The sequence below is a fragment of the Jaculus jaculus genome, chromosome 3 (genome assembly GCF_020740685.1).
Source record: "Jaculus jaculus isolate mJacJac1 chromosome 3, mJacJac1.mat.Y.cur, whole genome shotgun sequence".
Lineage (NCBI taxonomy): Eukaryota > Metazoa > Chordata > Mammalia > Rodentia > Dipodidae > Jaculus > Jaculus jaculus.
The window spans coordinates 55,079,836-55,096,955 of NC_059104.1; positions in this window are offsets into that span (position 1 = coordinate 55,079,836).

The following is a 17,120-nucleotide window of genomic DNA, read 5'->3' on the forward strand; positions in this document are numbered from 1 at the left end:
CTAAAATGTAGTGTTCCTTTTGGACCAGATCTAGATTCCTTTGTACCCATTACTCACTTAGAAAAGAAAAACAAACATAGGGTTATCAAATCTGGTGAATATTTCGAAAGAACAGAACACTAGAGGGGTGATTTTATGATTCAGAGCTTCTCATTGACTGTTGATTGACACAGAGACCTTCAGCTGACACATTCTCATCAAACTGACAGACTACTATATGCATCCAAATATTCTTAGGGAAATCAAACTATTACATTAATAAAAATACTTCTTTCAAATATGGAAGATGAATGCGTCCAAGACAGTACTGGATGAGTACTACTAGATGACAAATTCAGCACCAAAGATGATACAGTAATTATCATTCTAGAAATATGGGTACACCAAGTGATAGTCTTCTGTTCCGCCCTTGTGATAGAGATGTTTGCAATAATGCTAGAGAGACATGCCCACCTGAGCAGGATTATTGGGGTATAATGTTAAAAAGTATTTCCAAATTGCAAAAATTTGACACTCTGCTTAATCATTAAAGACATTTATCTATTTTCCACAAGGGAAAACAATCATTCAGATCCACTGTGTCAATAAGTAAACACTGTAGGAAAGAGTGATAAAATAGCCTTTCTGATCTTAAGAAATATAAAAGCATCATTTTCATTAGCATTAAGGACTGCATGAGAAATAAGTAATACAAATTTGAAATAGAAAAGTATGTTTTATGTTTCTAGTAAGACAGTTAAAATTTTCTCTTATCTTAAGGACACTATATATAGCATATCTAAAATAAACCAGCATATTATCAAAGTAGCAAGTAAAAAAGGTTCAACTGTAGTGGACTTGTAGTCATAACAATTGCACAGTGATGAGTTTACTGGAATTGAAAAAAAATTATTTCTCATTTTTGGAGCTGGAGAGCCTATGTATGACTGATTTATCTCAGTTTGTGACTAAATATCTAGGAAGAAACTTAAGGGAGGAAAGGCTTATTTTGGGCTTCCAGTTTGAGGGATACAATTGATAGTGATGGAGAAAGCCTAGAAGCAAGAGTTGGGAATGGCTGGCCCCTTATACCTATAGGCAGGAAGGAGAGAGTGATTAATTCTGTGCTTAGTTTTCTTTCACCTCTTTATTCAGTTTGGGAACACAGTTCATGGAATGTTGCTGCCACCTTTAGAGTAAGTTTTTCCATGTGTGGTGATATGAATGTATAATGTCCACCATAGGAGAATGAATTTCAACATTTCACCCCCAGCTATTTAGGAAGTTTGAGGCTAGTTTAGGAAGCACAATATTGCTGTAGGAAGTATGTCATTTGGGTGGGCCTTCAGGCATTTCAATCTGGTCCTTCTTTCTGTTTTTTCTTTCTACTTCCCTGGTGATGTAATGATGTAACACTGCCTTCCTGCTCCTGTCATCCTTTCGCCACAGTGATGGACTATAAGCTAAATTAAATCTTTCCTTTGCATAAGTTCTTTCTACTCAGGTATTTTGCTTCAACATACAGAGAGTAACTAATACACTGTTTGAATTTAATTAGCCTAATCTAGAAACTCCCTCACGGACATGGCCAGAGGGTAGTTTCTATGATGATTCAAGATTGCATCATGTTGAAAAACAATGTTAGCTATCACAAACTTGCTAGTGAAAACTGAAAATGGGTATAGATAGAACTATTCAAAAAGCACATGAAAAATTCTAATCATGCTAGAGATAGTAACAGGAATGAAAGCCTAACTTTCATATAGCTAAAAACACAATATGCCTGTCAAACATGGAAAGTAATCTATTCATACCTCAATCCTTTTAAGTATATTCTAAGAGAATTGAGTCTTGAAGGGTCTCATTCTCTTCTCCTAGGTGGCATATGGGAGGAGCAGGTTTGAAACCAGGTCTTACTTCCCTGTCCTATAGTGATGGCATATAAATATTGGCAATATGGATTGTTATACAGTCTGGTAGCCATGAATCCCACCTACCATGTGTATGGGAATATTCCTTTGTCTAGACAAGAATATTGCTGCTTATTCAGTCTATCACTTGTGTTCTTCTTTGTTAAAGAAGCCATATGAAGCTTGTTCAAATAGCGAAGAATAAATAAGTAAATATTTTTTTCTGTTAAATTTCACAATTGATTTTGCATTCCTTATGAAATATTTCTAAATATTTCCATGTATATGGATAATGAATATTTCAGACATTAATTTACAAACTATGGAGGACAAATGATTAAAATTTCCAATAAATAAAATAATTGCATATCATTTACAAGTTAAATGTCTTCCAGTAAGATAAGGTGGTTTTAGAATTCAAAATTTAAATAATATAATAAAGCATGTTACAATTCATATCTACACTGTTACCATCTTAGGGTGTACTATTTTGTACTATTTTATGTACTATTTTGATACTATTTTGATCAGTTGAGTGAGTGCAGGGCATAGACACAAGATGAATGAAGCAGTTATTTTACTCACACATAGTCTGGAAAGAGCACCACAAGTCTACTCAAGGATTCATTTCTGGTTTTCCAGGGCTCAGGAAAGCTGAAAAGGGTACTTGGCATCATCTTTCCTCATTCTCATCATATCACAACTCAAGAGTTCTGAATAGGAATGTTCATGGGTGTTTTAACCCAAGGCAACATGAACACTAGTGTATAGTGTTGTTGTCCAGCCTATTTTGCAGGACAGCTCAGGCTCTCCTGGCAAGTGTAATGTGCTCTTGAAATGTAGTATTCTGAGAACTTTCTATGACTGTTCTTGAGAAGTGCAATTGAGAAAGACAGAAAACTGCTGGTCTACAAACTGCCCTATACATATTAACAGGCTAAAGTAGAAGATAACATAAATATAGACTTTCCTGCAACAAAAGAGATTATAAAACTTCCAAAACCATTCCGGGGATAAATTTTTAAAAATATAAATAGAAAGAACTCTTTTAGTTTGGTGTAGAACTATAGAAAACCTGTAGTAAACATAATACCTAATAGAAAATACTGAACACTTTCTCTCAAGCATAAAACAATGTACTAACATCAGCTTTCAATATTTGTATGCATACCAATAATGGCATTTCTGAAACTGAATGATTCAAGATGAGAAAATAAAGGCCACAAATATTCATAAAAAAGAAACAAACTTGGTGTGGTGGCACATGCACTTGGGAGGCAGAGGTAGTAGGATCACTGAGAGTTTGAGGCCACCCTGAGACTACATAGTGAATTCCAGACCAGCCTGGGCTAGAGCAAGATCCTACCTCAAAGAAAAAAATGAAGAAACAATACTTCTCTTTTTTCATAGAAGAGCATCATTTTATATATGCAATTTTCAAGAACCGGCAAAAATATTTTAGAAGTGATAAGTTTATAAGTCATATGAATATTAAAATAAAAATTCCATTAAACATTCAGAAAGGAAGTACTTATAACTTTCAAAGTCAAATATTGTGTGCTTAAAACTTCAAAATATCAGTAACAAAGTTAAAAATATGAGTGGAGAGCTCAAGAGATGGCTTACCAGATAAGAACTTGCCTGTGAAGCCTAAGGACAACTGGTTTGAGGCTCGATTCCCCAGGACCCACGTTAGCCAGATGCACAAGGGGGCACATGTGTTTGAAGTTCATTTGCAGTGGCTGGAGGCCCTGGCATGCCCATTTTCTCTCCCTCCACCCCCCCACCTCTCTCTCTCTCTCTCTCTCACTCTCAAGTAAATAACTTGATAAAATATGAGTGGAAAGAAAAAAATTATTATACATTAGAAGGCATATCAGATTTAATTTTGGCACATTAATAATTCCTTAACTTGCATATAGCTCTTCAATTATTCTCAGAGTACCAGAACTCTCTTTTTATTAAGGAAATAAATTATATATATATTTTAAAGCAATAGAAATACAATAGTTAAAGTGATTTTTTCAATAACAAACTAGAAATTTTGTATATATTCTTTGTCTCATAACTATACTCATCAACTGTGTAGAATTGGCAGAGCTATAATGACAAGCAATCCTCAGGACATAATAGAGAATCAAATAGTAGGCATAAGCAAAGATGTCAACTGAGTTTTATTTTTTTTAATTTATTTTATTTATTTATTTATTTATTTATTTATTTGAGAGCGACAGACACAGAGAGAAAGACAGATAGAGGGAGAGAGAGGGAATGGGCGGGCCAGGGCTTCCAGCCTCTGCAAACGAACTCCAGACGCATGCGCCCCCTTGTGCATCTGGCTAATGTGGGACCTGGGGAACCGAGCCTCGAACCGGGGTCCTTAGGCTTCACAGGCAAGCGCTTAACCGCTACGCCATCTCTCCAGCCCTCAACTGAGTTTTGATTGAATTAAATAGAAATGTAACTTAAGAAAAAATTAGGCTTTGTGAAAGTTGTACTAGAGAAACTGGATATGCATGGAAGCATATAAATGAATAATCCTTATCCTAAACTTTTTGTTCATTTAGAAAATAATTAAATTAAAAATAAAAATAATGTATATATGGGCTAGAGAGATGGCTAAGTAGTTAAGGCACTTGTCTGCAAAGCTAAAGGACCCAAGTTTCATTCCCCAGCACCTGCATGAAGCAAGGTGCACAAGGTGGCACATGCATCTGGAGTCCGTTCCTTGAAGTGGCTAGAAGCCCTGGTGTGCCTATTCTGTGTGTGTGTGTCTTTCTCTCAATTCCTCTCTCTCTCTCTCTCTCTCTCTCTCTCTCTCTCTCTCTCTCTCTCAAATAAATACACACACACACACATATATATGTGTGTAAATATATAATATATATAATAATATAAGTTCCCTACCACATATTTAGTCACTTCTCTGTGTGATTCTTATTTTACATGTACATTGGTGAAAAGTCTTCCCTAGTTTTTTTATATAATTTGCATAGATTTATTCCATTTTCTTCTTTAACTCATGAGATTAAAAGTTCATTTTAGGTAAGGGCAGTGGCATAGCTATTAAGGTGCTTTCTGTGGACCCTAAGGACCCAGGTTCAATTCCCCAGTACCCACATAAGCCAGATGTACAAGGAGGCACATGCCTCTAGATTTTGTTTGCCATGACTAGAGGTTCTAGCACTCCCATTCTCTCTCTTTGATGATATTTGAGTGAACACAGTGTTATAATCATCCTGGAACTGGTTTTCAGGCTGACTGTGAAGGTACTATTTGTGTCCCCACTTTCTCTGCTATGACTCCTGGGTCTGGTGAGATATGTTAGTGGTGACCCATCTCATAATAGAAAGTCAGCTATCTTTTCTTATTGTAATAATTTATCCTGGATCTCCCCATATTCTCTGCCAACTGTAAGATAAAACAAATTCTCAAACCAAAAGTGAGAGCCCCTTGGATCAGAATGGATAAGTATATTTATTTGAGACTTTTTATTTTCTTCATTCCCACCACAAGCAACTCACAGGTTGTAATGCTTTGCTTTGTAAAGTGACACAAACCTTCATTTATGAAGGAGTTCTAGTGTCAGGTATTATGTCTAAGTTGAATTATGCTTGTTTTCTGTTATTTTTCATTGGAGGCCTTGATAGAATTAAGAGATCACATTTGGACTGCATGTTGGTGTTCTCCAGTATTCCTATGTTGAAGGTTTAATCCCCAATGTGATAGTTTTATCAGGTGGACCTTTGTGAGGTCTAAATTAGATGAGGGGATGAAAGTTGGTCCCCATGGTGGGATAAGCATATTTATAAGACTATATACCCAAGCACCATATGAGGACATAGGGATAAAGGAACCAACTGCAACAAACATGGTTGAGCAAATCTCTCTGGCTTTTGGTTTGAAGGTTTTAGGGTACATGCCCAGTAATGGTATAACTGGTACAAGACACTGGAGAGGGTAGGATCAAGACTGACCTAAATCTCCTACATCTTCCTTCTCTCCCTATCCCCCTCTCCCCTCTATCTCTCTCCTCTCTAACTCTTGTATATTAGTTATCTTTTTCCTCAATTTCTTAGTGGACACTGACCTGTAACCCCCACTTCCAGCTTGGGCCTACAATCCACAATGAGCTTTTGATCAGAGAAACCTACAAGGTTTCCCAAAACAATGACGGACTTCTGTCAGAGTAATTGATGACCCACCAAAGGCCAGTGGTAAGACCCTATTGCTGAAGACTCCATACGCAGCTGACACGTAAAATGGAATGACATGGCTGGAAGCCAGGAGAGAGTCAGTCCCCAGACAGTCAGCGTGTCTAGTGCCAGAAGGCGCTACATAGGCGACTGGGGGAAGTGACCAAGATCTGTCCAAGCAACACATTGTTTAACCTAAGTAGCAACAATTAACCGGATGTGATACCCACACAAGTGCAATAGTGGTACACAGCCATGGTGAGGAATCAATTGCTCTTGATTTGGCTAACTGATCCACTCAGTGGTACTAGACCCTTAGCTGGAGCTGGGAAACAAGTCAGAACCATACCCAAACACAAGCCCACTCTACAATATCAAGCTACCATCAATCACGGGGTATAAGAGGGCCTACACCTACCAAACTGTCTATCAAAAAAGTAAGTGTTATCTCAATTTTCTGGGTGCTAACTTACTCTCCATTGGAGAATCTGCTTCTCTTTTCCAGATAGATGCAGATCCTAAGAAGAGAGCTGCCCCAACATACCTCAAAAGGGGCCCAACTGAAACTAAGGACAACTGGCAAAATAAGCAAGGGTGATGTTTTCCTGTGAACTGGATACCAGCACAAAGGGGAAGGAGATCAATGCAGAGAAAAATCAACTCCTACCAAATCAGAGAGCCAGAGCCTCAGAGGCCCCCAACACCTCAGCACTGAAGCAGACCAAAAATGAACCCAACATGGCTCAGGGAAATCTTGCGGAAGAGGGGGCGGAAAGAATGTCAGAGTTACATGTTGGGTCATGATTTTCAGAGATATTTATCATACTAATAACTGGGGGCTAACTCCACAATGCACGACCCATTTTCAATAACAAGGAGGGTCTAATGGGAGGGGGTAGATCACAGATGAGCCTAAATAATGGTACCAAACTGCCTGTATTTACTGAAAAGAAAACTAATAAATTAAATTTAAAAAAAAAAAAAAAGGAACCAACTGCAAGTCAGAAAGAATGGCTTCACCAATCATGTAGTATGTTTGTAGTAGCTCACACTATGTTGGATGCCGTAAGCAATTTCCCATATTACAGATATATTCTTATTGATATTGTGAACTTGTAGTCTGATTTAAACATTACAGCCTGAATTAATCAGCTCTACATTAAAAACCAATAAACAGCAATACCTTTTTTTTTTTATCTGTTGGTTCCGAGGTACCAATATCCCAACTAGGCTGGGCTGAAGCTATCATTTATAATCTGCAATTTAGTTGAGTCACTATTCTTTCTTCCAGTGGAAGCATTTTTGTCTTTAAATCTAAGAACCTAGAACAGCAGAATTTAGCAACACATATATAAATTTTCAACAAAGCAGCTTCCCTTTAATGAATGATGAAAAAAATTTGCTAATTTTCAAGATACCAGGTTTTTCCATAAAATTAGCCATTTTCCTCCAGAAGGTATACTATGCCTTATAATTTAAGTACAAATACCACAAATATTTATAAATTAGTAATAAATTATGAGTCATTTTATATAATTCTCATTTTTTCCTAAAATCCTGATATGTAACTATAATGTTATAGGACTATGGTCTGTTATATGATTTTCTTTTATTTGATTGGATATATTTTGTAAAAGAATGCTATTTATAAATAGGTTTCACTAAACACTTAAATTTAATATAATGCCATATTGGGTTTAAGAAGGAACTCATACATATTCACCGTATATTCTAATCAAATTTAGAACTAATCAAGAGACAAACAATAATAAAGATGGCCTACAAAAAAATCAGGAATGTCATTGCTGATGAATTATACGGCAGTTGTTGGTGGTTTTCAGGTTTCTACACAGGAAATATGAGAATCAATTCTTGAGCCCATCCACAGCTTTTGTGAAACTGCGAGGTTCCCTTCATAGAGATAGAGTCTGTTACTGTAAGATGAGGCATAGGAAATATTTATGTAGAATTATATAAGGAAAGAAGGATTTGTGAAGCACATGGAGAGAGGACAACTGTGTTAAATTTAGTGAAGCATTTCGTCTTTAAACCAGAAGGAATGGAACAATTGTTTACTCCATACTCTGACTCCGGTTGGTTAGTGCTTTCTGTGGATGGTGGCTTTCTAGACTTTTAAATCACAACTCTTAACAAATGAGATGTAATAGGTAACTAAAACCTCCAGTGAATATGCTATTAATGATATTCAGCTAAATTCCCAAGAGATTGCTCCTCCCATAAGACTGAAAGGGGGATAAAATGTTGTCTTGACTAAATATCCTCAGGGAATGAGTCAGAAATTCTACCCCCAAGGGGAACACTTAAGTAGAAGCTATTCTAATCAACTCCCCAGAGAAATCAGATTCCTATCTACTCCTATTATAGGGTTGTAGCAAAAGTAAACACTCCTCTGATGTCTGAACCTTCTCAAGTTCAGAATTTGTTTTATTTGAAGTCTCAAAATCACAGATATAGACAGTTATGGAAAATAAAACATTCATACCATGTATGCATTAAGCTTTACATTTCCTGGGGATATGTGAACACAGGTCTTTTTATAAGTGGTAGGGCACAAATGACAGACCAAAGCACAATGGCACCAAAATTTAAATTTTGTGAAACATGAGGGTTACCTACTGAGAACCAGGAGGGGCTACTGATGGGAACACAGAAGATTCAAAAGCAACTGCATATTGGCAAAGCCCACCCGAGCATAGAGGCTGTACCTCTGGAGCTCACCACTACTTGCAGTGAGCTGGGCTGGTCAGAATAGTCCATTGTTTACTGCCTGTATAATCTTGGTAAGGGGATTTTGTGACCTTATACATTTCAAATTTTCCAAACTTGCTTACCTCCTGAGTCTCCTGAACCTCCCTCCTTTTTTCCAGGAGAGAATGTCTATTCAGTTATTACTCATAAATATAAATAGGGCTTTCTGTCCAATCAAAGACTTTGGCAAGGTTAATCTTCTACAGCTGCAGTTGACAGTCTACTACCAGGGACAGGTAAGAAGCCAGGAGAAATACCAACTTATGACTTCTGGTCAAGATAGTATCTGCCTAACTGCACCACACCTCCCGGGAAGGAAAAGCAATATTTTGAGGGTTTATTGGGTCTTCTAGGTGTGAGAGGACTCTAATAGACCTCCTATTGCAGGGCACCGAGAATCAAAGAAGGGAATCCACTGATTCCCATGTTCTAAGATAGCCCATCAGTCCCCCAATTCCTTCAAGCAGCCATCCTATCCATAGTCCCAGCCACAGATTCCTCCTGCACTAACTACAAGCAAGGGAGCACAGACCAGCAAGCCAGTGTAGTCCATGCATACCTCCAAGCTTGTGAATGCTATCCCATTCACTGCCGCCCCCCAACCCGGACCCAGGCCAGCAGGCTAGCATACCCCCAGGGTAACTCTAAGTGAGCAAATGCCATCCCACTCACTACTGCGCCCCAGCCCCAAGTGCAGACCCAGATCAGCAGGCTAGCATTGCCCCAAGGGCCCTTCACATTCCTGAATGCCATCCCCTCACCACTGCCCTCCACCCCTGTATGAAGACCTAGGCCAGCAGGCAAGCATTCCCCCAGTAGACCTCCATACTTCTTTTTTTTTAATATATATTTTTTAATTATTTATTTATTTATTTGAGAGGGACAGACACAGAGAGAAAGACAGATAGAGGGAGAGAGAGAGAATGGGCGTGCCAGGGCTTCCAGCCTCTGCAAACGAACTCCAGATGCGTGCGCCCCCTTGTGCATCTGGCTAACGTGGGACCTGGGGAACCGAGCCTCGAACCGGGGTCCTTAGGCTTCACAGGCAAGCGCTTAACCGCTAAGCCATCTCTCCAGCCCGACCTCCATACTTCTAAACCCACCCTCACGTGTGTACCCAGGTCCCCAGGCTAATGTACCCAGAGAGGACCCACATTCAAAAACAACATCACACTTGTACCTGCCCTGGGCTTCCCTCTTTCCCATACGTGGATCCAGGGCAACAGGCTAGCGTTCCACCATGATAACTCCAGGTGTGAATGGCATGCTCCTTACCACCACCTTCCACACCTGGGGGTGGACCCAGGAAAGCATATTTGTGTTCCCCTAGGAGACCACCATACATGAATGCCATCTCACTTGCTGCAATCCCCCACCTCCCTACACAGACCCATGTCAGGAGAGTCTGCTACCTTTGCTGCCACAAGGGACATTCACATGCCACTGCCCTTCTATGCACAGACCCAGGCCAGCAGGCTAGGGTTCCCCCCACCCTAGGCTCTCCTGCCACAGGGGACCTGCACAATCCCCCCCCACCCATGTGTCACCTGACCCACAGCAGTCCCATATCTATGCCCTGCATGACACAGGACCCAACAGTCCCATCCACCACCTGCTACAGGGTTCCAAGAGACCCACTGTCCCATTCCTTCACCCTTCACCATCATGGAACCACCACATATTCCTATCCTCCAGGCCTCCACAGCATACTCACAACACCAGTCTGCTTTGTCCCATTTCCTCCTACCCCCTGGCCCCTCAGGCCACCTGAATATGTAGCCCCATACCCCAAATCAAGGAGCAAAAAGCACCTTCACCAGGTCCCCAGGCCCCCACCAGAGCTTCATAGGATCTTTCCCTCTGAGCCTAGTGGAAGCAAACATAAAAGTGGATAATCACTGAAGACACTTCAAGGCAAGGCTACAGCTTCCTCCTAAATTCAATAAGACTCCTACAATATGATGGGCAGACCACAGTGAAAAGGAATAAAATGAAAAATAAAATGCAAGTAAATCCAATAATATCACCCAGTCCAACAATGGATACCTGTAATCAAAGCATAAGAGACAATAGGGTCAAGATTCCAAAAATGAAGATACAAGCTATGAAACCCTGACCAAGCAAAAAGCAGATGTTGCAGAAAAGCAACAAAGGGCTGATAATCGTATGAATGCTATCCTCAGTAGATTAAAACTAATAGAAAAGAAGCAAAAAGTGTTACAAAGACAGTTAAATGATCTGAAGGAGAGCAGTAAAAAAGAAAACCTCAATAATCAGCTGGTTAACCTCAATGAAGACATAAACAAATGCAAGGATGTATTCCAAGAAGCATTAAGAAAATCAGAACATGATGTGAAAAGGGAACTTGAGAGAGGGATGGAAACTATACATAAAAAATTTAAAAAATTACTAGAAATACAAACCAAATCGAACAAACCTAAAACTCTATAGAAAGTCTCAAGAATAGCCATGTGGAGGATAGACACCCAGAACTGGAAGACAAAACACAAGAAAAAGTTTTTAAGTCCAAAAGTTTCAATTAGTTCAAAAATGTTTGTGAACAGTACCTACAGGAACTGTGGGATACCCTTAGATGTCCCAACATTCATATCATGGGAATACCAGAAGGGTAAGAAATTAAGACAAAAGGCACAGAGAACTTATTCAACCAAATTATCAAAGAAAACTTTCCCACTCTCTCAAAACAAAGTCCCATCAAGTTACAAGAAGCTAACAGAACTCCAAACAGACTGGACCAAAGGAGAAATTCTACAAGACATATGATCTTCAAGACTCTAAACATTGATACCAAAGAGAAAGTCCTAAAAGCAGCCAGGGAGAAAGAACATATTACATATAAAGGTAACCCCACCAGAATTACTTCGGACTTTTCAATGGAAACTCTGAAAGCCAGAAGGTCCTGGACAGCAAAGTCTAATAACCTATGACTTCCAACCCAAACTTCTCTACCAAGCAAAAGTATCCCTCATAATAGATGGTGAAAGAAAAACTTTCCACGATAAAACTCAGCTATGAATGCAAAGCCAAACATGCAGAGAACACTGCAGGGAATTCTCCACACAGAAGAATCTAATAAACAACCTCAAGTACATACAAGAAGCATATCACAATAACCAAACTCAGAGAGGGCACAACTACAAAGTCCAAGGCAACACCAAACCACATAAACCACTATAATATGACAAGGATTAAATCAAACCTCAGAGTCATTACGCTAAATATCAATGGCCTTAATACACCTATGAAGAGACATAAACAGGGTGGATCAGTAAATTGGGCCCCTCAATCTGTTGAAACCTACCTCACTACTAAAGACAGACACCTCCTCAGAGTGAAATAGTGGAAAATGATATTCCAAGCAAATGGAAATAAGAAAGAAGCAGGTGTAGCTAAACTAATATCAGATAAAATAAACTTTGAAATAAAGTAATCAAAAAAAAAAAAAAAAGACAAAGAAGACCCCTTCCTACTTATCAAGGGAACAATCCAAAAAAGAGGATATCACAATCATTAGTCTTTATGCACCAAACACAAGTTCACCACAATTCATAAAATAATACCTACTTGACAATTAAACAGAAATAAACACCAACACCATCATAGTTGGGGACTTCAATACTCTACTATCAGCAATAGATAGATCTTCCAGACAGAAAATTAACATGAAAGTGAGGGAGCTCAACAAAACCATAGATCACTTAGATCTAACAGACATCTACAGAACATTCTACCCAAAATCCACAGACTACACATTCTTCTCAGCAGCCCATGAAACCTTCTCTAAAATAGATCATATTCTGAGTCATAAAGCCTGCCCTAGCAGTGTAGGCTGGAAAAAATACAGCATATTCAACAAATGGCGCTGGACAAACTGGTAACTATATTCAGGAAAATGAAACTCGATCCACACACCTCACCAAGCACAAAAATCAAGTCCAAATGGGTCAAAGAACGCAATATAAGACCAGAAACACAGCTACTACTGGAAGAAAAAATAGGAGGAACTTTTCATGATATAGGAATGGGAAAAGACTTCTGGACAAAACCCAATTAGCTCAGGAAATTAAATAATCACTCAACCATTGACATCTCATGAAGCTTAAAAGTTTCTTCACAGACAAATATACAATAAGCAGAACCAATAGAGTACCCACAGAATGGGGAAAAATTTTGATGGTATACAACTGACAGAGGCCTATTTTCTAGAATCTAAAAAGAACTCAGAAACCTAAACAATGAAAAGTCAAATAACCCACTCACAAAATGGGGCAAAGTACTGGACAGGGAGTTTTCAGAGGAAGAAATACAAGTGGCATACACATGCTTAAGAAAATATTCATTATCCCTAATCTTCAGTGAACTGCAAATTAAAACAACTATGAGATTCCACCTTACCCTAGTAAGTATAGCAAACATTAAAAAATGAAATGAAAACAAATGCTAGAGAGGATGTGGAGACATAGGAACCCTCATTCACTATTGGTGGGAATATAAGATGGTACAACCACTATGGAAAGCGATATGTTCACTCATAAAAAGGTTGACAATAGAGTTACCATCATACCCATTTATTTCTTTAAGGGAAATTTACCCTAAAAACTCCATGCCTCAGTTCTGAAAGATTTGCTCAACCATGTTTATAGCTGCTCAATTCATAACAGCTAAGAGTTGGAATCAACCCAGTTGTCTATCATTAGACAAATGGATAATCAAGATGTGGTATATCTACACAATGAAATTCTACACAGCAGTAAGAAAAAATGACACAATGAAATTTTAAGAAAAATGGTCAAACCTGGAAGAGATCAATCTCAACAAACTCACCCAATCACAGAAAAATAATCATCACATGTTCCCACTCATCTGTGGCTCCTAACTTGAATCTGCTCAAGATGCTGACATCCTAATAAGCACCAAGGACTAGACAATAGGCATGTTTGGCTGGGATGGGAGGTAAGGGTAGGAGTGGGGAACAGAAAGCTGGACCCTAGTGCAATGGTACCATAAAATTCTACATCCTAAAAGACAGACTAAATGTTTGAACCTTTGTCAGATCCTTAGAGGGAAAACCTGAATCACATGGCCCTGGAGAGGGTATGATGAAGACTAATCTTAATCTTCTCCTCTCTCTCTCTCTCTCTCTCTCTCTCCTTCTTCATCTCCTTCTTCTCTCTATTTCTTTTATGTTACCTATCTTTTTCTTCCTTCTTTCCCTTGGCACTGGAGAGTAACTTCCAGTACCAGCATGGGGGTGATAGCTACAATTAGTTGTTGATCAGAGAGGCCTACAAGTTTTTCCAAAGGGAAACAGATTTCTGTCAGAGTACATGATGACCTACCAAAGATTAGTGGTATGACCCTACTGATGAAGACACCGTATGCTGTTGTTATGGAACATGGAGCAATCTTGCTGGAATCTGGCAGACAGTCAGTCCCCAGACAGTTATCTCGTCTAGTGCCAGAAGTTGGTACTGGGGGAAAAATGACCAACATCTGCCCAAGCAACTACTGGTCTATGCTACTCAGCAGCAAACAATCTGAGATGATGCTCACCCAAGTGCAAAGTGGCACACGGCCATAGTGGGTAACCAACTGCTCTTTATTTGGCTAATGTATCTGCTCAGTGGAACAGAACCCATAGCTAGAACTAGGAAACAAGTGGAACCATATCCAAAAATGAGCCCAATTTCCATTATCAAGCTTCCACTGATTATGGGCTACAACAGGGCCTACACCCATTAAATTGTCTCTAAAATAATAATGGTTATCCCCTTTATCTGGTGCTGACTTCACTCTCTGTTGGAAAATTTGCTTTTTTTTTTTTTCAGGTAGATACAGATCTGGAGGAGAGAATCAGCCCACTGCGCCTCAACAGGGCCCCAGGTGAAGCCAAGAGTAATTGTGGAAATGAGCAATAATGCTGCTTTCTTGGTGAAACTGATACCAGCACAAGGGTGAAGGAGATAGACACAGAGAACACTCAACTACTACCATAACAGAGACTCGGAGACACAGAGTCTCCCAAGACCTTGTCACTGAAGTAGATCTAAAATGAACTGAACATGGCTCAGAGAAATTTTGGAAGGGGGGCGGAATGATTGTTAGAGTAACATTTTGGGTCAGTATGCAAAGAGACATTGTCTCTTACTCATCACTGAGGGCTAACTCCAAAATGCACGACCCAACGAGAAGGGTCCCTGCGGAGAGGGGAAGACAATTGTTATGCTAATGATGGTACCAACATGACTGTACGCACAATGTGTACATAACTAATAAAAAGGGAAATACTTACTATACTAGTAGTAATAATAGAAACAGCTGATTGTATGTACTTACCATATTTACTCAATGTCAATTCAATAATCCCTATGAATACAGAGGGTATGAATTTGGTGAATTTGCTTAATATAGAATAATTTTAGGTTCTCTCATGAAGTTAGTTGAATTAATGTGGATGAGAAATGTGTTAAACAACAATGAGAAAGTGTGAAAAGGAAAGGAATTGGATACTTTTGCATGTTAAATTGAAAACTCTTACTCATAAAATGACTGCTTCTCAAGCAGCTACAATTGGGATAAGTATTCTATAAAGTTGAAAAAATTGCACAAAAAATATAGAAATTGGACAATAAATAACCCTGAAGTTTCTTGTAAACTTTTTTGTGCTAGTGTCAATTAAATACCATTCTATTTCTCCATCAACATTATGAACACAGTGGCACTGGACATATGTGCAGTTCTTAATCTTCTCTTGACTTGGAATGTAAGTAATGCAGCTTATAATCCCAAGGCAAGGATTGTGCTATGTTCATTAAGAAGACAAGGAGATATAATCCCATAAAACTGCATTAGAGTCTGTATATCTCACCAAAATATAGGAAAAAATTAAAAAATTCAAAAGGTAGGTTGTGATCCCTTTTGTTAAGAAAGGAAAGTATTTAACTACAAAGGCTGATGTATAAGTGTACTTGAAAACCTTAATGATGTGTTATCTGTCTTCACCAAAATCCTTTTTAGATTTTATAAACAAAGGTTGAGATACTGGACCTAGTCTGGAATGGATATTTTCACTGATATTAATAATACAATGACTTCCTAACACTTTTTTTCAGTTAAACATCCATTTATATACTTCCTACTGCTTACAGTAAACTAATATTTACTAATATTAATTTATATAGAATACATGATTGTGCACTGGAGTTTCTTCAAATATATTATTGTTATTTTTTATGCATTAGAACTCTTTTTTTTCTGAAATATTTGTTTGTCTAAATGTACTGAGACTAACCATACAAAATTTCATTAAAATTTATTATCTTCTTCTCTTTACTTTGTATGAAATTTTGTTCATATTTACCTTGTCTGCTTGTGCTGTATATGAGTTCACTCAAATATATTGTATATTATGTCTTGCTTTCTAGTTACCATCATTACTCAAATATATTACAGCATTTGCTTTTACAAAGTTTTGTAGCCTAGTATTTGCCAGTATACAAATACATGTATTACTTTTGACTACATAACCTTAGATTATTTTTCAGTGCTAGTATAATATTAATGTTTATATAAAACTTATGTTTTACTATGAAATTATTTTACATACTGCACTATATTTATATCAACAAAAATGTGTTTTTACAACAAACTAACTTTAAAATTACTATTGAAGCCTACTTTAAAAAGTGCTAAAATTGTATTTTTCCACAAAACCTTCTCTATGCTATTTTAAAATTCCTTATATTTGTGTGCTTTAAATTAGGGGAACTAGAGCAATTTAGAAATGTGTGTGTGTGGTAGGGGAACATTCTCTGGGGAAATGACAAGATAGCAGAATTTTTCATCATTTTTTTCTTTTCTTTTTGTCTTTATTTATTTATGTTTATTTTATTTACTTATTTGAAAGAGAAAGGGAGGGAGAAAAAGAGAATGGTCATGCCAGGGCCTCTAGGCAATGCAAACAAACTAACTCCAGATGCATGCACCCCCTTGTGCATCTGGCTTCCATGGGCCCTGGGGAATCAAACAGGAGTCCTTAGGCTTCACAGGCAAACACCTTCACTGCTATGCCATTTCCCCAGCCTTTTTCTTGCTGTAGCCCAAACTTACCTGGATATCATTATATAGTCTCAGCAGGTCCTTGAACTCAGTGATTCTCCTACCTCCGACCCCTGAGTGTTGGGATTAAAAGTGTATACTCCCACACCTGGCCTTGTTTTTTGATTATTTATTTTAATGAAGCATC